This window comes from Staurois parvus, unplaced genomic scaffold (genome assembly GCF_062004578.1).
Source record: "Staurois parvus isolate SC_StPar_1 unplaced genomic scaffold, SC_StPar_1.0 ptg000941l, whole genome shotgun sequence".
NCBI classification, from domain to species: domain Eukaryota; kingdom Metazoa; phylum Chordata; class Amphibia; order Anura; family Ranidae; genus Staurois; species Staurois parvus.
Window position 1 is genome coordinate 1246932 of NW_028318737.1, and position 26478 is coordinate 1273409.

A 26478-nucleotide genomic window follows, 5' to 3' on the forward strand; every position below is an offset into this window, starting at 1 on the left:
CCCTTGAAATTCACCCTAAAATGTTAACCCCTGACAGTCAGCTGGGATTCCCAATTTTGGGATAATATTATTTTTCTTAATAAACAGTCCCCAAAAGTCACTACAATCCACATCTCCAGTATGTTCTTGGTAGGGCTTAAAGTCCATCCTGAAGATTCTTGAGGTTTCCCTTACCACAGGGACAGACACAGAGGTGGCTTCTCTGTTCTTTGTAGCCTCCCACTCTGTGTGTCTCTTTTGTGTCTTTTCAGTGACTGCAAGTTTCCTTTCTGTAGTGGCACCCTCCCCCAGAATGGCCATCTCTAGTACCAGATAAGCCATGGGCTCTTACTGGATTTCCCAGGTAGCTCTGGTACATCCTCACCGGGTGGTGCCTGACCCATGTCGGTGCCCAACTCCTGTTGGCCAGCTTCCTCCAGTATTCGGACCAGCTGTTCTTTAGTAAGTCCCCTGTAGCTGAGACCCAACTCTCCAGCCTTTTCTTGTAGGCTGGGACGGTCAGAGACTGCAGACATAGTACAGGAGATGGTCAGAGACTGCAGACATACTACAGGAGATGGTCAGAGACTGCAGACATACTACAGGAGACGGTCAGAGACTGCATACATACTACAGGAGACTGTCAGAGACTGCATACATACTACAGGAGATGGTCAGCAATAACAGACATACTACATGAACATAGCTACAAATTTTCAGAAACATTTCCAGGGACACCTTTTCTGATGAACATCCAGCAAGCCATTAAAGGTAGAGAATGTATTTCCTATTAAATCTATTCTGGAGAATGCCGGTCACATCCGTTCAACATTGTTCTCCATAGACCTCCAAGTGTTTGTGAAATCTCCCACCACAAAATGTACTCAGCCAATCCCAGGGCAGGACTCTATTTTTATTCTTCTCCTGCCATCAATGGCCAACCCGGTCCCACACTTCATCCATGTCTTTGGGGGCCTCTGATCTCCTTATGAACTGTTCCTTCCATGATGAAGATCAGCCATGAGTTATACAGGTGAAACTGGAAAAATGAGAATATGGTGCAAAAGTTCATTTATTTCAGTTCAGCAACTTAAAAGGTGAAACTAATATATGAGACTCATTACATGCAAAGCAAGATAGTTCAAGCTGTGATTTGTCATCATTGTGTACCTGTATCTGAGATGTACATCAGGGTGTGCTTCTTCCCTACATGAGAGCTGGGATGTCCAGCAACATTCATCTAGCAGACATTTCCCGCACTCAAGGCACCAATACACCTCCAGGGTTGTGTGGGACCCCTGATGTACAGGAAGACAGGACTTCAATGATGAACATTTCCCTCACTCAGGACAGGAAAGTGGCTTCTCCCTCGTGTGAGATCTCTGATGTGTGTAAAGACTGGACTTCTGTGAAAAACATTTCCCACACTTAGGACAGGAATACGGCTTCTCCCCTGTGTGAGATCTTTGATGTGTGTAAAGATTGGACTTCACTGAAAAACATTTCCCACACTCAAGACAGGAATATGGCTTCTCCCCTGTGTGAGATCTCTGATGTGTGTAAAGACTGGACTTCACTGAAAAACATTTCCCGCACTCAGGACAAGAATGTGGCTTTTCTTCAGTGTGAGATCTCTGATGTGTGTAAAGACTGGACTTATCTAAAAAACATTTCCCACACTCAGGACAGGAATACGGCTTCTCCCCCGTGTGAGATCTCTGATGTTTATGAAGATTGGACTTCTCTAAAAAGCATTTTCCACACTCAGAACAGGAATACCGCTTCTCCCCCGTATGATATCTCTGATGTGTGTAAAGATTGGACTTCACTGAAAAACATTTCCCGCACTCAAGACAGGAATACGGCTTTTCCCCAGTGTGAGATCTCTGATGTGTGTAAAGACTGGACTTCACTGAAAAACATTTCCCACACTCAGGACAAGAATACGGCTTTTCTTCGGTGTGAGATCTCTGATGTCTGTAAAGACTAGACTTCACTGAAAAACATTTTCCACACTCAGAACAGGCATACGGCTTCTCCCCTGTGTGAGATCTCTGATGTTTATGAAGATTGGACTTCTCTGAAAAGCATTTTCCACACTCAGAACAGGAATACGGCTTCTCCCCCGTGTGATATCTCTGATGTGTGTAAAGATGGGACTTCTGTGAAAAACATTTCCTGCACTCAGGACAGGAATATGGCTTCTCTCCCGTGTGACATCTCTGATGTGTGTAAAGACTGGACTTCTGTGAAAAACATTTCCCACACTCAGGACAGTAATGTGGCTTCTCCCCTGTGTGAGATCTCTCATGTCTGTAAAGATGGGACTTCTGTGAAAAACATTTCCCACACTCAGGACAGGAATGTGGCTTTTCCCCCATGTGAGATATCTGATGTTTATGAAGATTGGACTTCTCTGAAAAACATTTCCCACACTCAGGACAGGAGAAGCTCTTCCCTGTTGGAAGGCCGGCCCAGTCCCGCACAGTCTGAGGTTCCTCAGGATACGAGGAATCCGATGGTCCATCTACACTGGGTGGTGCCGGATGGACATTGGAGGGAGCCGGGTTTTCTCCTGGACTATACTGTGTGATGTCCTCATCTTCTACTTTCCAGTCTGGAGACAAAGTGAGACAATCTTCGGAGGTTTTCCTCATCTCCCGGCCATGGACTAAAATACAAAGACAAAGAGGATTACTTAGACAGGAGCTGATTGGTTCCCCCAAACCAGGACTCCGCCCACATCAGGCAGCTTGGTCTCTGAGGAGCTTACAATTCCACCCTCAAGGGAACTAGGAAATGGCTCCTCTGATCTCCTACCAGGTCATTTCTTTATTCATGGACCTTAGTCAGAGAGTGAGGAAACAACCAGAACTGTCTTTTATAGGAGGGACAGTGATGAGGGGATATAGGACGAGGGTCCCCACCCCCTCTATCACTCATCGCCATCTTCCCAACACAAGAAGTACTGCACTTCCTTATTTACTCCATGATTTAGTCATGAAGAACAGCGGGGCTGAGCCCCACCAGAGGTCAGAGAGTGAGGATGGGGGGAGAACAACCAAGATGAAGACTGGACTGATCCTGAAGACCACCATCATTGGGGTATTGACTCCTCCCTCATTATCACTTTCTGTTTAAGGGTCCAAAGTTGGAGGATGTTATCACATTATTATCACCATGTAAAAGTCTGTGCTCCAATCACATCATCCGATATAAAATGTACAGCTGGGAGGAAATGGGTGTAACAAAAGAGAATCCATATTATGTGTTTATATAGCAGTGGGGGGAGGGGGGAGAGCAGAAGTCAGGACTATGGAATGTACAACATGGAGTATATAGTGCAGGGGTCAGGAGTATGTAATGTACAACATAGAGTATATAGTGCAGGGGTCAGGAGTATGTAATGTACAACATAGAGTATATAGTGCAGAGGTCAGGAGTATGTAATGTAAAGCATAGAGTATATAGTGCAGGGGTCAGGAGTATGTAATGTACAACATAGAGTATATAGTGCAGGGGTCAGGAGGATGTAATGTACAACATAGAGTATATAGTGCAGGGGTCAGGACTATGTAATGTACAACATAGAGTATATAGTGCAGGGGTCAGGAGGATGTAATGTACAACATAGAGTATATAGTGCAGGGGTCAGGAGTATGTAATGTACAACATAGAGTATATAGTGCAGGGGTCAGGAGTATGTAATGTACAACATAGAGTATATAGTGCAGGGGTCAGGAGTATGTAATGTACAACATAGAGTATATAATGCAGGGGTCAGGAGTATGTAATGTACAACATAGAGTATATAGTGCAGGGGTCAGAAGGATGTAATGTACAACATAGAGTATATAGTGCAGGGGTCAGGAGGATGTAATGTACAACATAGAGTATACAGTGCAGGGGTCAGGAGTATGTAATGTACAACATAGAGTATATAGTGCAGAGGTCAGGAGTATGTAATGTAAAGCATAGAGTATACAGTGCAGGGGTCAGGAGGATGTAATGTACAACATAGAGTATATAGTGCAGGGGTCAGGACTATGTAATGTACAACATAGAGTATATAGTGCAGGGGTCAGGAGGATGTAATGTACAACATAGAGTATATAGTGCAGGGGTCAGGACTATGTAATGTACAACATAGAGTATATAGTGCAGGGGTCAGGAGGATGTAATGTACAACATAGAGTATATAGTGCAGGGGTCAGGAGTATGTAATGTACAACATAGAGTATATAGTGCAGGGGTCAGGAGTATGTAATGTACAACTTAGAGTATATAGTGCAGGAGTCAGGAGTATGTAATGTACAACATAGAGTATATAGTGCAGGGGTCAGGAGTATGTAATGTACAACATAGAGTATATAGTGCAGGGGTCAGGAGGATGTAATGTACAACATAGAGTATATAGTGCAGGGGTCAGGAGGATGTAATGTACAACATAGAGTATATAGTGCAGAGGTCAGGAGTATGTAATGTAAAGCATAGAGTATATAGTGCAGGGGTCAGGAGGATGTAATGTACAACATAGAGTATATAGTGCAGGGGTCAGGACTATGTAATGTACAACATAGAGTATATAGTGCAGGGGTCAGGAGGATGTAATGTACAACATAGAGTATATAGTGCAGGGGTCAGGACTATGTAATGTACAACATAGAGTATATAGTGCAGGGGTCAGGAGGATGTAATGTACAACATAGAGTATATAGTGCAGGGGTCAGGAGTATGTAATGTACAACATAGAGTATATAGTGCAGGGGTCAGGAGTATGTAATGTACAACATAGAGTATATAGTGCAGGGGTCAGGAGGATGTAATGTACAACATAGAGTATATAGTGCAGGGGTCAGGACTATGTAATGTACAACATAGAGTATATAGTGCAGGGGTCAGGAGGATGTAATGTACAACATAGAGTATATAGTGCAGGGGTCAAGAGTATGTAATGTAAAGCATAGAGTATATAGTGCAGGGGTCAGGAGGATGTAATGTACAACATAGAGCATATAGTGCAGGGGTCAGGAGTATGTAATGTACAACATAGAGTACATAGTGCAGGGGTCAGGAGTATGTAATGTACAATATAAATTATACAGTGTAATGGTCAGGACTCATAATATTGTTATTAAGTAATTAAAGGTCCTTAAAAGGTTGCTTCTCTCCCATCTCCTGAGACTGCACTCAGTGACTTGGGTCTGAGACACTACAGACATATCCCTCCACCCGGCACAGCCAGCAGACCACAGAGCAAGGAACCCTGGGAGAAATGTTCTGTTAGAGATCTTACTAGACCCGGACATGGGGAAGAATACCCAAATCACATGTCTCATGGGCCTAAGTAGAGCAATGTCTATGGTGAAAATGCACATTTTGCTGCCAGCTGAACCCCAGAACCTCCATAAATCCAGTCTAGATACATAAATTGTGTCTGCAGCACAGAGAAGGAAGATTATCCAAGAGAAATCCAGGAATACAGGACGGGGAACACAGCTCAGGAAAGTGACCAGGGGATTACAGGCTGATATCACCCAGTCCCCGCCCTACTCTGGACCAATCAGTGAGCAGTATGGGTGGAGGAATGGATTTAGTGTTCATGACCCACCTGTGCTGATCTCTGTAGGATCATCCCTCACATACGCCTCTTCTTCTTCTGCTTTCACCTCAAATTCTATATCGATTGGATCTCCACTCTAAATCAAGGAAATGAGAGAAAATATCATCTGTAAAATATAAGGTCACATAAAAATCCACACATCATCTTTACAAGTCCATGTTCTAGATGCTCCATCCCACCAACCTTGTAATGGTGAGGGATGGTGTGACCTTCCTGTGTGGAATCCCGGGAATACAGAGGACGGGGACATCTCTCTGGTGGGTTCCCATGACTGGATCCATCTGTAGGAAACACACACACTGACTGAATCCATTGTTTCTATGTGTTTATCAGATGATGGGGGATCTAGGTGGATCCTCCGTACTGCTCTCTCCTTTACAATAAAGTCTCCTCTTACCCGGTGATGTGAGGGGCGGCTGATTGTCCATCATGACGTCCTTGTAGAGATCCTTGTGTCCTTCTAAATACTCCCACTCCTCCATGGAGAAATAGACAGTGACACCCTGACACCTTATAGGAACCTGACACACACAATGATACAGTCACCATCCAGACACATCCCTTGTCTGTTACTGGAGAATGTCCCAGAATTCCCGGCACCGCTCACCTCTCCTGTCAGCAGCTCAGTGATCTCTCTGGTGACTTCTAGAATCTTCTTCTTCTTTCTCTCTTCTATCAGGGAGGGAGGTGGAGGCAATGTGATGTCATATGATCTCCAGACTTCACAGGAGGAAAACTACATCTGAACACAAATAGTCACATCAAATGATATTCCCAGAATCCTCCTCACCTCTCCGGCCATTTCTCTGTTTTTTAAAGTCCCACTTCAGAATGAAGTATAATTTCCCCCCACAGGACCCCCACATAACTCAGGGTAAAGTTTGGAGTATGCAGTTCTGATGTCATTACATATAACAGGACAAACAGTCCCACTGTGCTAGTGAGAATAGCAAGTACCTGCTGACATCCTAAGAACATCAGAAAAAAAACGCCAGAAGGAGGGACATTGGGAGGAGGAGCTGTGAAGTCAGTGTAAAAAAAGGGGAATATCCTCCTGCGCTTAATATGAATAAATCCCTATACTTACAGCTGCTATCACTCTCCCTTAACCATTAAGTCAAAAAGTACCACACCCTAAAATAGTGAAGCGCTAAAATAAATCCCTATATACACACAATAGGTACCATCAAAAACTATAATAATTATAAAATACCATCCAATTAGAACTATGAGATATCCAATAGAACAGTGGGATATCTCAAATAAATATAATAAAACAACGTGACATATATAACTCAAAATAATATAAATCCGTGATTGAAAATAAATATGTGACAAAATTAATATTCCCTTAATTATTCCATCCTTCAAATTAATCAGTGGTATGAAATCAAAATCCGTCGTTATAATATTCAATAATAAAATAATTATATATATATATATATATATATATATATCCGTGATATATTGTGACAAACCTATAAAATTGGAATTAATAAAACTGTGATTCTTAGTCAAAATAAGTGATTATTAATTTCTGTGACGAACCATAAATCAAAATATTCCATAAAAAAAATTCATTATATATTAAATCCACTATTTCTTATGATAAATAAATATATAAAAACAACACTGTGCCTAAAATAAGTGAAAAAAGTCCATGCAATAATGTGAAAACACTCAGTGATCTTCACTTCTAGTGCTCAAAAGGAATCCTCCAATGGCAGCAGTGCCTGCTCACCTCCCCACCTTGACCCACACAGGGCCACAAGGCTATAGCTCTCAGGGGATCACAGGACTTCCACTCCACCTCCTCTCAAACGTCATATAGGACACAAACAGAACTTCCCATAGTGTAATACTGTTTAATTAGACACTCAGTACAACATATTGTTTCCACTCACATTTGCTTCCCCTCCCCTCTAAAGCATGCGCACATCACTCCCATACTTAACAAGCCCTCCCTGGACCCACCAACCTGAACAACTTAAGACCCATCTCCCTGCTGCCATTTACCTCTAAACTCTTAGAACGCTTAGTCTACAATCACCTGAGCTCCTCCCTCACCGACAACGACCTTCTTCACCCTTTACAGTCTGGCTTTCACTCACTCCACTCCACTGACACCACCCTACTAAACCTCACTAATGATCTACTAACTGCTAAAACCAATGGCCACTACTCCGTACTCATCCCAACCAATGGCCTCTACTCCGTATTCATCCCAACCAATGGTCACTTCTATGTACTCATCCCAACCAATGGCCACTACTCCGTACTCATCCCATCCAATGGCCACTACTGCATACTCATCCCATCCAATGGCCACTACTGCATACTCATCCCAACCAATGGCCACTACTCCGTACTCATCCCAACCAATGGTCACTACTCCGTACTAATCCCAACCAATGACCACTACTTCGTACTCATCCCAACCAATGGTCACTACTCCGTACTCATCCCAACCAATGGCCACTACTTCGTACTCATCCCAACCAATGGCCACTACTCCGTACTCATCCCAACCAATGGCCACTACTCCGTACTCATCCCAACCAATGGTCACTACTCCGTACTCATCCCATCCAATGGCCACTACTCTATTCTAATCCCAACCAATGCCGACTACTCCATACTCATCACAACCAATGACCACTACTCCGTACTCATCCCAACCAATGACCACTACTCCATACTCTTACTACTTGACCTCTCTGCGGCTTTTGATATTGTTTACCATCCCCTCCTCCTCAAAAAACTCCACTCTCTTGGCCTCCAAGACTCTGCTCTCTCCTGGTTCTCCTCCTACCTATCGCAGCGCTCCTTCAGCGTTACCTATAATGTCACCTCCTCCTCTTCACTCCCTTTCTCTGTAGGGTTCCCTCAAGGTTCTGTCCTTGAACCCCTTCCCTTCTCCATCTACACCTCCTCCCTTGGTCACTTGATAAACTCCCATGGCTTTAAGTATCATCTCTATGCTGATGACACACAAATCTATCTTTCTACTCTTCACCTCACCCCTTCAGTCTCCTCCTCACCTCACCCCTTCAGTCTCCTCCTCACCTCACCCCTTCAGTCTCCTCTCCCATCACTAACATACTAAGTGACATATCGGCATGGATGTCACTCCACTTCCTCAAAATCAATCTTTCCAAAACTGAGCTCTTAGTATTCCCTCCAGCCCGTGCCCCCTCCCCCGACTTCTCCATCAAGATCAATAACACAATCAGTCCCTCCCCTCATGCCAGGGTACTAGGTGTAATCCTAGACTCCAATCTGTCCTTTCAGCCCCAAATCCAATAACTGTCCAAATCTTGTAGACTTCACCTCCGCAACATCTCCAAGATACGCCCGTTCCTAACCTCGGAAACCACTAAGCAACTCATTCACTCCCTTGTTATATCTCGCCTTGACTATTGTAACTCCCTCCTCATTGGCTGACCTCTCCGCAGGCTATCCCCACTCCAGTCCATCATGAATGCTGATGCCAGACTCATCCACCTTACTAACCGTTCTGTATCTGCCACCCCTCTCTGCCAATCCCTCCACTGGCCCCCATTCAGTGTCCTTCACCCCTCTCTGCCAATCCCTCCACTGGCCTCCACTCAGTGTCCTCCATCCCTCTCTGCCAATCCCTCCACTGGCCTCCATTCAGTGTCCTCCACCCCTCTCTGCCAATCCCTCCACTGGCCTCCACTCAGTGTCCTCCATCCCTCTCTGCCAATCCCTCCACTGGCCCCCATTCAGTGTCCTTCACCCCTCTCTGCCAATCCCTCCACTGGCCTCCACTCAGTGTCCTCCATCCCTCTCTGCCAATCCCTCCACTGGCCCCCATTCAGTGTCCTTCACCCCTCTCTGCCAATCCCTTCACTGGCCTCCACTCAGTGTCCTCCATCCCTCTGCCAATCTCTCCACTGGCTTCCCATTGCCCAACGGATAAAATTCAAAACACTAACTATGACATACAAAGCCATCCATGACACTGCCCCTAATTACATCACCAATCTTATCTCTAAATGTCACCCAAACCATACTCTTCGCTCCTCGCTCTCTAGCTCCCTTGTCTCCTCCTCCCATGCTTGTCTCCAGGACTTCTCCAGAGCTTCTCCCATCCTCTGGAACTCTCTACCCTAATTTATCAGACTATTGCCTACTCTGCTCACTTTTAGGTGATCTCTGAAAACCTATCTCTTCAGGAAAGCCTATCCTGCCCTCAGTTTATACTGGAATCCTTTACTCTTCCAACCAGTCCATCCCCCACAGTTACTACCTTTTGTACCACTAGCCCCTCCCTTTTACATTGTAAGCTCCCAGAATCAGGGCCCTCCTATCCCTCTTGTATTGATCTGTATTGTTGCTGTATTGTCTCCCGTTATATTGTAAAGCACTGAGCAAACTGTTGGCACCATAAATCCTGTATAATAATAATAATATTTTTTTCTCTCATCCGACTTGCTGAACGATAAAACTGAACCATGTAGGCCAGCTTTGGGAGCAAATATATTATCATCAACTCCTCCCCCTGAAGGGGTTCATCTGGGTTCCCACACTATATATGTGTGTATCATCATCTGCTGGAGATAAAAGATGTCACAGTGACTATGGAGGAAGAGGATGGACATGATGGGGGATTACTGGGTGTAAATAGGGAATAACATCTTATTACCACCTCTGCTGCTACTTCCACCGATGTCTCTTTTTCTTTGTGCCACATGGAACTTTGTCTTTATTCCAGGTCACTTCCTGTTTGTACCTGACATCACTTCCTATCTGTCTTCTATAGAGACTTCCTGTCTGGGTAGAAATGAGATCACCACCTTGTGGAGCTCAGAGGAACTGCAGCCCCGAGAAGCGTCTGGTAGTGTAGATCTCATTTGTTGCCACAAGTTTTTCAAAATTGAAAAAAAAAACAAAAACATTATTTCTTTTTTTTTTATATTTCAAAACATTGTGAGAAAAAATTAGATCTGCAAAATACTCACCATGCCTCTTTTTAAATTCCTTGGGGTGTCTACTTTCCAAAAAGGGGTCATTTGGGGGGGGGGGGGGTCCTATCCTGGCGTGTCAGCACCTTCAAAACTGTGATAGGTAGTGAGGAAATGAAATGAGGAAGTTACGCACCTTCAGGCATTCAAAGTGGTCATTGGATTTCAGGCTCCTGTATGTGGCTAGGCTCCCAAAAAGTCTCACACATGTGGTACCCCCATACTCAATAGAAGTAGCAGAATGTATTTTGGGGTGTAATTCCACATATATCCATGGCTTGTGCGAGAAATATATCATTTAAATGACAACTTTGTGTAAAACAATTTTTTGTCATTTTCCAGAAACTTGTGGAAATAAAAAAAATCTTCCATGGACTCAATATGCCTCTCAGCAGATAGCTTAGGGTGTCTACTTTCCGAAAAGGGGTCATTTGGGGGTGTTTATACCATCCTGGTATTTTAGCGCCTCAAGAAATGTGATGAGCAGTCAGAAAGTAAAAGCTGTAAATTCCAATATCTATCCCATAGTTTGTAGACGCTATAACTATCACACAAAGCAATCAATATACAATTATTGGGATTTTTAACCAAAAACATGGAGCAGAATACATTTTGGCCTAAATTTATGAAGCAAGTTTAGTGTTTTTAGATATAGTTTAAGACAGAAACAAGAAAATATTGTTCTTTTCAAAAATTTTTTATTTTTCACAAAATTTTTTTTGTTTATAGCGCCAAAAATAAAAAGCGCACAGGTGATCAAATATCACCAAAAGACAGCTCTATAGTTAAACTATTGCAGCGCTGTATAGCAAAAAAATGGCATAAATTGCAGTATCAATACCATAGTTTGTAGACACTACAACTTTCACACAAAGCAATCAATATACACTTAGTGGGATTTTTCACCAAAAACACGGAGCAGAATACATTTTGGCCTACATTTATGACTAACTTTGAGTTTACTATATATTTTTTATAGCCAAAAGTAAAAAATTTTGTTTTTCTTCAAAATCTTCAGTCTTTTTTTTATTAAAGTGCAAAAAATAAAAAGTGCACAGGTGATCAAATACCACCAAAGAAAGCTCTATTTGTGTGAAAAAAAGAACGTAAATTTCATTTGGGTACAGCACTGTATGACTGCGCAATTATCAGTTAAATTAATGCAGCGCCGAATATAAAAAAGATGCGTGGTCAGGAAGGGGGGTAAATCCTTTGGAGGGCAAGAGGTTAAACATGTCCAGCAAAAAAAAAATAAAATCATAAATTTTGGCCAAAGTGTATTCTGCTCCGTGACTTTACTAAAAATAAAATCCCAATCCGTGTAAATGAATCGGTTTATGTGAAAGTTATAACATCTACGAATGGCGGGATAGATACTGGAATTGTATTTTTTGTTACTAGTGTGATAGATATTTTGGGCCTACAATAATTTTTACCATCATTGTGAACTTTTGATAGAAGTCTCAGTCTCAGTTCCTGCAACTTCCCGGAACTGCACTTTCTAAGTGGACATTGACTGTATATAAGATTTCCCATGTGTTTTATCACCCCAACACCCCCCATGAAGGTTTCCTGTAGAGGTTTATGGCAGTATGGTCACCTGGCTGATGTAAGGAATAAGCCCCGGACCCGTCATTCCTAACACCTCCTAGTAAGTATTGTCATCCATCTTCCTGCAGGAACTGAATTCAGAGGAGGTATGATCAGCGACTGTCATCCATCTTCCTGCAGGAACTGAATTCAGAGGAGGTATGATCAGCGACTGTCATCCATCTTCCTGCGGGAACTGAATTCAGAGGAGGTATGATCAACGACTGTCATCCATCTTCCTGCGGGAACTGAATTCAGAGGAGGTATGATCAGCGATTGTCATCCATCTTCCTGCGGGAACTGAATTCAGAGGAGGTACGCTCAGCGATTGTCATCCATCTTCCTGCGGGAACTGAATTCAGAGGAGGTATGATCAGCGATTGTCATCCATCTTCCTGCGGGAACTGAATTCAGAGGAGGTACGATCAGCGATTGTCATCCATCTTCCTGCAGGAACTGAATTCAGAGGAGGTATGCTCAGCGATTGTCATCCATCTTCCTGCAGGAACTGAATTCACAGGAGGTATGCTCAGCGATTGTCATCCATCTTCCTGCAGGAACTGAATTCAGAGGAGGTACGATCAGCGATTGTCATCCATCTTCCTGGGGGAACTGAATTCAGAGGAGGTATGATCAGCGATTGTCATCCATCTTCCTGCAGGAACTGAATTCAGAGGAGGTATGCTCAGCGATTGTCATCCATCTTCCTGCAGGAACTGAATTCAGAGGAGGTATGCTCAGCGATTGTCATCCATCTTCCTGCAGGAACTGAATTCAGAGGAGGTATGATCAGCGATTGTCATCCATCTTCCTGCAGGAACTGAATTCAGAGGAGGTATGCTCAGCGATTGTCATCCATCTTCCTGCAGGAACTGAATTCAGAGGAGGTACGATCAGCGATTGTCATCCATCTTCCTGCAGGAACTGAATTCAGAGGAGGTATGCTCAGCGATTGTCATCCATCTTCCCTCGGGAACTGAATTCAGAGGAGGTACGATCAGCGATTTCCATCCATCTTCCTGCGGGAACTGAATTCAGAGAAGGTATGCTCAGTGACTGTCATCCATCTCCCTGCAGGAACTGAATTCAGAGGAGGTACGATCAGCGATTGTCATTCATCTTCCTGCGGGAACTGAATTCAGAGGAGGTATGATCAACGACTGTCATCCATCTTCCTGCGGGAACTGAATTCAGAGGAGGTATGATCAGCGATTGTCATCCATCTTCCTGCGGGAACTGAATTCAGAGGAGGTACGCTCAGCGATTGTCATCCATCTTCCTGCGGGAACTGAATTCAGAGGAGGTATGATCAGCGATTGTCATCCATCTTCCTGCGGGAACTGAATTCAGAGGAGGTACGATCAGCGATTGTCATCCATCTTCCTGCAGGAACTGAATTCAGAGGAGGTATGCTCAGCGATTGTCATCCATCTTCCTGCAGGAACTGAATTCACAGGAGGTATGCTCAGCGATTGTCATCCATCTTCCTGCAGGAACTGAATTCAGAGGAGGTACGATCAGCGATTGTCATCCATCTTCCTGGGGGAACTGAATTCAGAGGAGGTATGATCAGCGATTGTCATCCATCTTCCTGCAGGAACTGAATTCAGAGGAGGTATGCTCAGCGATTGTCATCCATCTTCCTGCAGGAACTGAATTCAGAGGAGGTATGCTCAGCGATTGTCATCCATCTTCCTGCAGGAACTGAATTCAGAGGAGGTATGATCAGCGATTGTCATCCATCTTCCTGCAGGAACTGAATTCAGAGGAGGTATGCTCAGCGATTGTCATCCATCTTCCTGCAGGAACTGAATTCAGAGGAGGTACGATCAGCGATTGTCATCCATCTTCCTGCAGGAACTGAATTCAGAGGAGGTATGCTCAGCGATTGTCATCCATCTTCCCTCGGGAACTGAATTCAGAGGAGGTACGATCAGCGATTTCCATCCATCTTCCTGCGGGAACTGAATTCAGAGAAGGTATGCTCAGTGACTGTCATCCATCTCCCTGCAGGAACTGAATTCAGAGGAGGTACGATCAGCGATTGTCATTCATCTTCCTGCGGGAACTGAATTCAGAGGAGGTACGATCAGCGACTGTCATCCATCTCCCTGCGGGAACTGAATTCAGAGGAGGTATGATCAGCGACTGTCATCCATCTTCCTGCAGGAACTGAATTCAGAGGAGGTACGATCAGCGACTGTCATCCATCTTCCTGCGGGAACTGAATTCAGAGGAGGTATGATCAGCGATTGTCATCCATCTTCCTGGGGGAACTGAATTCAGAGGAGGTATGATCAGCGATTGTCATCCATCTTCCTAGGGGAACTGAATTCAGAGGAGATATGATCAGCGATTGTCATCCATCTTCCTGCAGGAACTGAATTCAGAGGAGGTACGATCAGCGATTGTCATCCATCTTCCTGCAGGAACTGAATTCAGAGGAGGTATGATCAGCGATTGTCATCCATCTTCCTGCGGGAACTGAATTCAGAGGAGGTATGCTCAGCGATTGTCATCCATCTTCCTGCAGGAACTGAATTCAGAGGAGGTACGATCAGCGATTGTCATCCATCTTCCTGCAGGAACTGAATTCAGAGGAGGTATGATCAGCGATTGTCATCCATCTTCCTGCGGGAACTGAATTCAGAGGAGTAATGATCAGCGATTGTCATCCATCTTCCTGCAGGAACTGAATTCAGAGGAGGTATGATCAGCGATTGTCATCCATCTTCCTAGGGGAACTGAATTCAGAGGAGATATGATCAGCGATTGTCATCCATCTTCCTGCAGGAACTGAATTCAGAGGAGGGACGATCAGCGATTGTCATCCATCTTCCTGCGGGAACTGAATTCAGAGGAGGTATGATCAACGACTGTCATCCATCTTCCTGCGGGAACTGAATTCAGAGGAGGTACGATCAGCGATTGTCATCCATCTTCCTGCGGGAACTGAATTCAGAGGAGGTACGCTCAGCGATTGTCATCCATCTTCCTGCGGGAACTGAATTCAGAGGAGGTATGATCAGCGATTGTCATCCATCTTCCTGCGGGAACTGAATTCAGAGGAGGTACGATCAGCGATTGTCATCCATCTTCCTGCGGGAACTGAATTCAGAGGAGGTATGCTCAGCGATTGTCATCCATCTTCCTGCAGGAACTGAATTCAGAGGAGGTATGCTCAGCGATTGTCATCCATCTTCCTGCAGGAACTGAATTCAGAGGAGGTACGATCAGCGATTGTCATCCATCTTCCTGGGGGAACTGAATTCAGAGGAGGTATGATCAGCGATTGTCATCCATCTTCCTGCAGGAACTGAATTCAGAGGAGGTATGCTCAGCGATTGTCATCCATCTTCCTGCAGGAACTGAATTCAGAGGAGGTATGATCAGCGATTGTCATCCATCTTCCTGCAGGAACTGAATTCAGAGGAGGTATGCTCAGCGATTGTCATCCATCTTCCCTCGGGAACTGAATTCAGAGGAGGTACGATCAGCGATTTCCATCCATCTTCCTGCGGGAACTGAATTCAGAGAAGGTATGCTCAGTGACTGTCATCCATCTCCCTGCAGGAACTGAATTCAGAGGAGGTACGATCAGCGATTGTCATCCATCTTCCTGCAGGAACTGAATTCAGAGGAGGTATGATCAGCGATTGCCATCCATCTTCCTGCGGGAACTGAATTCAGAGGAGGTACGATCAGCGACTGTCATCCATCTCCCTGCGGGAACTGAATTCAGAGGAGGTATGATCAGCGACTGTCATCCATCTTCCTGCAGGAACTGAATTCAGAGGAGGTACGATCAGCGACTGTCATCCATCTTCCTGCGGGAACTGAATTCAGAGGAGGTATGATCAGCGATTGTCATCCATCTTCCTGGGGGAACTGAATTCAGAGGAGGTATGATCAGCGATTGTCATCCATCTTCCTGGGGGAACTGAATTCAGAGGAGGTATGATCAGCGATTGTCATCCATCTTCCTGCGGGAACTGAATTCAGAGGAGGAACGATCAGCGACTGTCATCCATCTTCCTGTGGGAACTGAATTCAGAGGAGGTATGATCAGCGATTGTCATCGATCTTCCTGCGGGAACTGAATTCAGAGGAGGTATGATCAGCGATTGTCATCCATCTTCCTGCGGGAACTGAATTCAGAGGAGGTACGATCAGCGATTGTCATCCATCTTCCTGGGGGAACTGAATTCAGAGGAGGTACGCTCAGCGACTGTCATCCATCTTCCTGCGGGAACTGAATTCAGAGGAGGTACGCTCAGCGACTGTCATCCATCTTCCTGCGGGAACTGAATTCAGAGGAGGTACGATCAGCGATTGTCATCCATCTTCCTGCAGGAACTGAATTCAGAGGAGGTACGATCAGCGATTGTCATCCATCTTCCTGCAGGAACTGAATTCAGAGGAGGTATGATCAGCGATTGTCATCCATCTTCCTAGGGGAACTGAATTCAGAGGAGATATGATCAGCGATTGTCATCCATCTTCCTGCAGGAACTGAATTCAGAGGAGGTACGATCAGCGATTGTCATCCATCTTCCTGCAGGAACTGAATTCAGAGGAGGTATGATCAGCGATTGTCATCCATCTTCCTGCGGGAACTGAATTCAGAGGAGGTATGCTCAGCGATTGTCATCCATCTTCCTGCAGGAACTGAATTCAGAGGAGGTACGATCAGCGATTGTCATCCATCTTCCTGCAGGAACTGAATTCAGAGGAGGTATGATCAGCGATTGTCATCCATCTTCCTGCGGGAACTGAATTCAGAGGAGGTATGATCAGCGATTGTCATCCATCTTCCTGCGGGAACTGAATTCAGAGGAGGTACGATCAGCGATTGTCATCCATCTTCCTGGGGGAACTGAATTCAGAGGAGGTACGCTCAGCGACTGTCATCCATCTTCCTGCGGGAACTGAATTCAGAGGAGGTACGCTCAGCGACTGTCATCCATCTTCCTGCGGGAACTGAATTCAGAGGAGGTACGATCAGCGATTGTCATCCATCTTCCTGCAGGAACTGAATTCAGAGGAGGTACGATCAGCGATTGTCATCCATCTTCCTGCAGGAACTGAATTCAGAGGAGGTATGATCAGCGATTGTCATCCATCTTCCTAGGGGAACTGAATTCAGAGGAGATATGATCAGCGATTGTCATCCATCTTCCTGCAGGAACTGAATTCAGAGGAGGTACGATCAGCGATTGTCATCCATCTTCCTGCAGGAACTGAATTCAGAGGAGGTATGATCAGCGATTGTCATCCATCTTCCTGCGGGAACTGAATTCAGAGGAGGTATGCTCAGCGATTGTCATCCATCTTCCTGCAGGAACTGAATTCAGAGGAGGTACGATCAGCGATTGTCATCCATCTTCCTGCAGGAACTGAATTCAGAGGAGGTATGATCAGCGATTGTCATCCATCTTCCTGCGGGAACTGAATTCAGAGGAGTAATGATCAGCGATTGTCATCCATCTTCCTGCAGGAACTGAATTCAGAGGAGGTATGATCAGCGATTGTCATCCATCTTCCTAGGGGAACTGAATTCAGAGGAGATATGATCAGCGATTGTCATCCATCTTCCTGCAGGAACTGAATTCAGAGGAGGGACGATCAGCGATTGTCATCCATCTTCCTGCGGGAACTGAATTCAGAGGAGGTATGATCAGCGATTGTCATCCATCTTCCTGCAGGAACTGAATTCAGAGGAGGTATGATCAGCGATTGTCATTCATCTTCCTGCAGGAACTGAATTCAGAGGAGGTATGATCAGCTGGACATTGGCCTATCATACATTCCATCTGATGAGTTACAGATGGCCAATATCTTTCACAAGTCACAGAGCCCCCCATTGAACAGAAATGGCAAATACTGGAATGTATTGAAGGGTTTGCCTTTACCTGGAATGGGGGGTATAAAAGTAAGCCATTGCTCTCCTTGTGGCCCCTCTTGGAGCCCAGGTGTCAGGACCCCAGGATGTCTGTGGAATGTACCTCCATGATTCTATGTGTCTGTCCTGTAGTCCTCTCTATGTACTGGTAATATACTGTATGTTAGACTGTGACATCATTGTTTGTGTGTATCATATCCTTTATATTTTGTTATATTCCATTCATAGCAAGCTTCTTTTCTGTGTAAACCAATCAGATCTTTATTTGTTGTACAGTTGTTATCATTTGGTATAAATATTATTGGTAATAGCCGGATGGGGATTGGCTCAAGTCATATATAGACAAAAGGTTGTGATCACTTATTATATTTACCATCAAGGGAATAAGTGAGGTAATGGCGGTGATCAGAGTACTATAGTGGGAATGCGGCTGGCATTCTGACACTGGGGGGAAGTGACTTGGTGTCACTGACATCTCCAGTGACACCAATACAGTGATCAGTGCTAATAAAAAGCATTGACACTGTGCTATTAGCACTGAGCAGGAAGTTAACATGAGGGGCCATCAAAGGGTTAACTGTGCTGTGTGTGTGCTTTACTGTGAGTACACTGCTTTGTATGGGTCTGCTATGCAGAGCCATACAAAGCAGTGTGCAGGAGTTGACAGGGGCGAGATCTGTGTTGTATATACACAGGTCTCTTCCCCATCAGTAATACTCGGCAATCACCGGGTGCTGATGAGGAATCACCGGGTGGAACCCAGTGGTTGACAACGAAGGCTGTGAATGGCAGTGTGGGTAGGGCACACGTGCATGCCCCCTACCCGGAACTGCAAATTCACATATATATATATACAGTATATATATATATATATATATATACACCGCTATATATATATACATACTGTATATAGACACACATGATTTTGCACAGCCGTACCGCCCTGTAGCAGTATTTCTGGTATACGGCGGCACTGAAGTGGTTAAAGTGGTACTTACTGCCAATATGGAATGCCCCTTGTACTGATGACTTCCTCTTTAGTTGAAGTCTTCCATCCTTCAATCCCCCCGACCTCCACAGTGCTAACAGGCAGATGAATATTCAGAATACAATGTAGTGGAAGGGGGGATTCCCCCATCCACCTCACTTGTTTGGATGGAAAAAAGACCCTGTCCCATCTTTGGGGACCAAAGATTTTTAGTGGGGGGAGTGTGTAGCCAGGTGCAGGCTACTAAGAGATGGAGGAGACATTACAGAGTACACAACAGGTTGTTTCATTTCCCCTTATGTTCATGGATAGATCATTGCATCACATTTCTGCCTCTAGAGCACGGGTGTCAAACTGACGGCCCTCCTACTGTTGCCAAACTACAAGTCCCATGAGGCATTGCAAGATTGGCAGTTACAAGCATGACTCCCAAAGGCAGAGGCATGATGGAACTTGTAGTTTTGCAATAGCTGGAGGGCCACCAGTTTGACACCCCTGCTCTAGAGGGAGACCACTCTTATTGACCCTGAAAGCAGAGGATCCTGGGACATGTAGTCCCTCAACCAACTCTTACTGAAGAATGAATTAGCCCAGAGACTGCAACTGGCTTGAGAGCCAAAGCAACAGGGGATCCTTGGAGAGTTTATAAACTTACTGTAATTGGTGGTCTCGGGGTCTTGTCCTGGGGGCTCTGGAGTGTTCAGTTGTTTGCTGCCCTTCTGCTAGTTTCTGTGGAGAGAAACAGCAACACAGGAGTTCTACATCCAGCCTTCCAGTGACCGTCCTACGTAAGCAGCAAGCAGTTCAGTGACACCGCATTTTCCAGTGACCATCCTATGTAAGCAGCCAGCAGTTCAGTGACACCGCACCTTCCAGTGACCGTCCTATGTAAGCAGCAACCAGTTCAGTGACACCACACCTTCCAGTGACCATCCTATGTAAGTAGCAAGCAGTTCAGTGACACCACACTTTCCAGTGACCGTCCTACGTATGCAGCCAGCAGCTCAGTGACACCGCACCTTCCAGTGGCCATCCTATGATAGCAGCCAGCAGTTCAGTGACACCGCATCTTCCAGTGACCATCCTACGTAAGCAGCAAGCAGTTCAGTGACACCGCACCTTCCAGTGACCATCCTATGTTAGCAGCAAGCAGTTCAGTGACACCGCACCTTCCAGTGACAGGTACCTAGAACCACATTCATCACCAGCGGCCAGAGACACAGGGACATCCATACTGACCATAATCAGTGGTTTCCACTGCAGCCCGCTGTGCATTCTTCACATCATCCTATCTGCTCCACAGCCTGTTCACCCCCCTTTCCTGCACCACAGTATTATCTTCAGTCATGATTGGTGGAGGGCGATTGTACAACCTTCACTCTGTGCCTTACATATGGACATTGCTAGCAGACACCTCTACCCTCCCCCACCCCCGCTCTACTTCTCACACATGGACACCGCTAGCAGACACCTTTACCCTCCCCCACTTCTGCTCTACTTCTCACACGTGGACACTGCTAGCAGACACCTTTACCCTCCCCCACTTCTGCTCTACTTCTCACACATGGACACCGCTAGCAGACACCTATACCCTCCCCCACTTCCCCTCTACTTCTCACACGTGGACACCGCTAGCAGACACCTTTACCCTCCCCCACTTCTGCTCTACTTCTCACACGTGGACACCGCTAGCAGACACCTCTACCCTCCCCCACTTCTGCTCTACTTCTCACACGTGGACACCGCTAGCAGACACCTCTACCCTCCCCCACTTCTGCTCTACTTCTCACACGTGGACACTGCTAGCAGACACCTTTACCCTCCCCCACTTCTGCTCTACTTCTCACATGTGGACACCACTAGCAGACACCTTTACCCCCCCCCACTTCTGCTCTACTTCTCACACGTGGACACTGCTAGCAGACACCTCTACCCCACTTCATCCAATGAGATCCCATTACTCCATCTTCTCTGCAGATTTGACCCAGTCATTATCATCCCCTATACTCCAACTGTTGAAGGGCCCCATCTATAGCCGGCAGAAGATGAACTCTCCTTGATCTCCATATACTGTATATCCATCGGTAACTCAGAGATGCTCCCACTTTCCATTAGCCAATCCCTGCTCCTCATCCCTCCACACCCGCCCCATATACAGTCCAGGCGTGGCAGTCCCGGGAGTGCAGCTGTAGCTGCGTGAAGCCTGAATGTCCCAGTAGGAGGAGTTCTGCCCGCAGTGTGAGCTGCACTCCTGGAGGACCCTGTTCCAGTCTATGCTGCACCACCCACAGCTTCATGATTGGCCTTCCTCTGCCTCATTGTCTGATATCAATTGTCCGTGTATTGCTACATGTTGGGGATTTCTGCTACAAATCTGAACTAGGAATAGAGAAAGGTAGAAAGGATGGCGCTCTACTTCCTGCTCTCTGTGCTTTCCATCCCCCATCAACCAATCACAATGTGTCCACAATCACCATGGAAATGATCAGATCAATAAAACATTTGTCATAGACAGACCATCATGTGCCGATCATATACACAGACATTTGTATCACGGGAAACACGTATGGAGAAAGACACGGGAAAGTCCCAATATGTGCATTCACCAATCACTCCTTCATTCCCGGTATACACACAATTCCATTGCTTCCATGTGTACACCATCAGTCACTCTTCTAGAATTGGGCCATTTTATTACCACCCACCTCTTCAGTGATCCCCCACCATGCAAGTATTGTCCTCACCTACAACTGTGGGCCTAATTATTTTTATTATTATACAGTATTTATATAGCGCTAAAAGGTTTGCTCAGCGTTGTACAGTATAGTGGGGACAGAACATGGGACAATACAGTAACAGTACAATACACGAGGGGTTTGAGGGCCCTGCTCTTTCAAGCTTACAATCTAGGAAAGAGGGGATAGAGGTAAAGGAGGAAGTGGCTGTGGGGGATGGAGTGGTAGGAGGAGTGGAGGAGATCGGCTGTTAGGTGAGGGTGGGGTAGGCTTCCCTGAAGAGATGGGTTTTCAGGGTGCGCCAAAAGGAGAGTAGGGTAGGTGACAGTCTGATGGATTGGGGTAGTGAGTTCCAGAGGATGGGGGAAGTCCTGCAGTTGGGCATGGGAGGAGGAGACCAGGGAGCTAGAAAGTAGGAGGTCTTGTGAGGAGTGAAGATTACGGGTTGGGTGGTATTTGGGTATCAGGTCGGTGAGGTAGTTTGGGGCAGCGTTATGAATGGCTTTGTATGTCAGTGTTAGTAGTTTGAATTTAATGCGTTGGGCAATCGGGAGCCAGTGGAGGGAATGACAGAGGGGGGTGGCAGAAGCGGAGCGGTTGGTAAGGTGGATGAGTCTGGCCGCTGAGTTCAGGATTGACTGAAGCGGGGATAGTCTGTGATGAGGTAGGCCGGTGAGAAGGGAGTTGCAGTAGTCCAGGTGTGAGATGATGAGGGAGTGAACACGTTGTTTAGTAGTGTCTGGGATTAGGAACGTACGTATCTTGGAGATGTTGCGGAGGTGAAGCCTGCATGAGTTTGCCAGCGATTGGACATGGGGCTGGAAGGACAGGTTTGAGTCTAGAGTGAAACCTAGGACTTTGGCTTGTGGGGTGGGACTGATGGTGGCATTGTCAGTCGTGATGGAGAGGATGGGCGGCACACGGGCTGGGGGGAAAATTAGGAGCTCAGTTTTGGAAAGGTTCAATTTGAGGAAATGGAGCGACATCCAGTCTGATATGTCGTTCAGTAGGTGGGTGATACGGGCGGAGACTGAAAGGGTGAGGCGAGGGGTGGAGACGTAAATTTGCGTCATCGGTGTTAAGGTGATAGTTGAAGCCATGGGAGTGTATCAGTTTGCCGAGGAAGGGGGTGTAGATGGAGAAGAGAAGGGGCCCGAGGACAGAGCCTTGGGGGACCCCAACAGAGAGGGGGAGGTGGTAGCATTATAGGTAATGCTGAAGAAGCGTTGGGATAGACAGGAGGAGAGCCAGGAGAGAGCGGAGTCTCTGATGCCAAGGGAGTGTAATTTATTGAGGAGGAGGGGGTGGTCGACTGTGTCGAAGGCTGCAGAAAGGTCGAGGAGTAAGAGGACTGAATAGTGTCCATTAGCTTTGGCTGTTAGCAGGTCATTAGTGATTTTGAGGAGGGCGGTTTCGGTGGAGTGCAGGGGAAGGAGGCCAGACTGTAGTGGATCGAGGAGGTTGTTGTCGGTGAGGAGGGTGCTTAGGCGATTGTAGACTAAGCGCTCAAGGAGCTTGGATGTAAATGGCAGCAAGGAGATGGGTCTAAGGTTGTCAGGTTGGTGGGGTCCAGGGAGGATTTTTTGAGTATGTGGGTGATGTGGGCGTGCTTTAGAGGGAGGGAACATGCCAGTAGAGAGAGAGAGATTGAAGATGTGGGTGAGGGACCATAGGATGGAGGAGGAGGGTGACCGGAGGAGTTGTGTGGGGATAGGGTCAAGGGGGCAGGTGGTGAGGCGGGCTTCTGAGAAGACCTTAGTGACCTCCTCAGTGGTAGCAAGGCTGGAGGAGTGGAGTGTTGGGGAGGTTATAGTGTGTGGGATGTTAGGTGTGGTGGGGGGCAGGGCGGTTGTGAGGTCAGAGGAGGGGAGAGTTGGTGGGGTTATGGTAGGAGGGAGGCTAGGTGGGGAGGTAGGTTGAGCATTGGCGATGTTCTTACGGATTGCGTCGATCTTATTTTGGAAGTGAATGGCAATCTCGTGGGCGGTGAGTGAGGTACTGGGTGGGGGGGAGAGAGTAGGGAGTTGAAAGTGGAGAAGAGCCGGCGAGGACAGGTGGAGAGGGTGTTAATGAGGGCCTAATGAGTGCTTGTAACATTTGTCCACAAAGTATTAATAATAGACCTCCAAGTGTTTGTGAAATCTCCCACCACAAAATGTACTCAGCCAATCACAGGGCAGGACTCCATTTTTATTCTTCTCCTGCTATCAATGGCCAACCCAGTCCCACACTTCATCCATGTCTTTGGGGACCTCTGATCTCCTTATGAACTGTTTCTTCCATGATGAAGATCAGCCATGGAGTATATCTGAGGTGTATATCAGGGTGTGCTTCTTCCCCACATGAGAGCTGGGATGTCCAGCAACATTCATCTAGAAGACGTTTCCCGCACTCAGGGCACTAATACACCTCCAGGGTTGTGTGGGACCCGATGTACAGGAAGACAGGACTTCAGTGCGGAATATTTCCCTCACTAAGGAGTGGAAAGTAGCTTCTCCCTCGTGTGCAAACTCTGATGTTTGTAAAGATGGGACTTCTGTGAAAAACATTTCCCACACTCAGGACAGGAATATGGCTTCTACCCTGTATGAGATCACTGATGTGTATAAAGACTGTACTTCACTGAAAAAAATTTCCCGCACTCAGAACAGGAATACGGTTTCTCCCCTGTGTGAGATCTCTAAAGTTTGTCAAGATCAGATTTCTGTGAAAAACATTTCCCACACTCAGGACAGGAATACGGCTTCTCCCGTGTGCAATCTCTGATGAGTGTAAAGACTGGATTTATCCGAAAAACATTTCCCGCACTCAAGACAGGAATATGGCTATTCCCCCATGTGAGACCTTTGATGTCTGTAAAAATGTGACTTTTCTGAAAAACATTTCCCACACTCAGGACAGAAATATGACTTCTCTCCCGTGTGAGATCTATGATGTCTGTAAAGACTGGACTTCACAGAAAAACATTTCCCGCACTCAGTACAGGAATATGGTTTCTCCCCAGAGTGAGATCTTTTATGCACATTAAGACGGCATTTATAAAGGAAACCCTTCCCACACTCAGTACAGGAGAAGCTCTTCCCTATTGGAAGGTCGGCCCGGTCCCGCACAGTCTGAGGTTCCTCAGGATACGAGGAATCCGATGGTCCATCTACACTGGGTGGTGCCGGATGGACATTGGAGGGAGCCGGGTTTTCTCCTGGACTATACTGTGTGATGTCCTCATCTTCTACTTTCCAGTCTGGAGACAAAGTGAGACAATCCTCGGAGGTTTTCCTCATCTCCCGGCCATGGACTAAAATACAAAGACAAAGAGGATTACTAGACAGGAGCTGATTGGTTCCCCCAAACCAGGACTCCACCCACATCAGGCAGCTTGGTCTCTGAGGAGTTTACAATTCCACCCTCAAGGTGTCACGGTCACCCCCTCGCCTGCTGTCCCTTCCTCCCCCTCCCCTCAGTTCAGGTGGCCTGCAGCAGCTCTCCCCTCGCTCTCCTTTGATCCTCCTCCCTCCCTTCCCCTTGCAGATTCCTCACATCCTGCACAAGGAGAAAACGCCCCCCTGTGGTGCGGGTAGCACCTCTCCTCAGCGAAGCTGCCGAGGAGTCAGGCACCCCGCTGGACCCGCATAGCACGGGCCTCCGGGGTGTCTCTGAACCCCCCCCGGTGGGCGCAACGTGGGAACGAGGCTTCCCATGCTCTGCGCCTGCCAGAGACAAAGGGTGCGCTCCCTGAGCGTGGCCAGAGTGAGGGTGGCGTGCCTCGTTGCCCCGGCAACCCGACACTGGACCGGCCATTGCCAGGGCAACCAGGAAGCGTCCTGTTCCGGCATAAGAGGACCAGAGCGGGACCCGGGAGGTTGTTAGTCCCCTGCACATCACTGTGAGTAGCTGTTGGAAGGTCTGAGCTGAGGCCAGACCCCCACAGCCAGACCCAGCTGAGTACTTTGCTGATCCCTGGGGGCTAGAGGTGCCTGCTGTCTGCTGTGTACCAAAGAATACTCCTGCCTTCTATCCGCTCTGTGCCAACGAGTACTCCTGCCTGCTATCCGCTCTGTGCCAACGAGTACTCCTGCCTGCTATCCGCTGTGTGCCAACGAGTACTCCTGCCTTCTATCCGCTGTGTGCCAACGAGTACTCCTACCTGCTATCTGCTGTGTGCCAAAGAGTACTCCTGCCTGCTATCCATTGTGTGCCAACGAGTACTCCTGCCTGCTATCCATTGTGTGCCAACGAGTACTCCTGCCTGCTATCCGCTGTGTGCCAACGAGTACTCCTGCCTGCTATCCATTGTGTGCCAATGAGTACTCCTGCCTGCTACCTGCTGTGTGCCAACGAGTACTCCCGCCTGCTATCCGCTGTGTGCCAACGAGTACTCCTGCCTGCTATCCATTGTGTGCCAATGAGTACTCCTGCCTGCTACCTGCTGTGTGCCAGAGTACTCCTGCCTGCTATCCATTGTGTGCCAATGAGTACTCCTCACTGCTATCCTCTGTGTGCCAATGAGTACTCCTGCCTGCTATCCGCTGTGTGCCAATGAGTATCCTGCCTGCTATCCGCTGTGTGCCAATGAGTACTCCTGCCTGCTATCCGCTGTGTGCCAATGAGTATCCTGCCTGCTATCCGCTGTGTGCCAATGAGTACTCCTGCCTGCTATCCGCTGTGTGCCAATG

At 46.7% G+C, this 26478-nt stretch overlaps 1 protein-coding gene and 1 pseudogene across 1 annotated transcript in view; both read right to left on the reverse strand.

Moving 5' to 3' along the window:
• LOC149441851 (uncharacterized) overlaps positions 1-26478 on the reverse strand; it is a 409050-nt gene that overhangs the window by 380467 nt on the left and 2105 nt on the right. The gene's annotated exons all lie outside the window — the stretch shown is intronic.
• On the reverse strand, positions 1034-25086 carry LOC149441863 (uncharacterized; annotated as a pseudogene).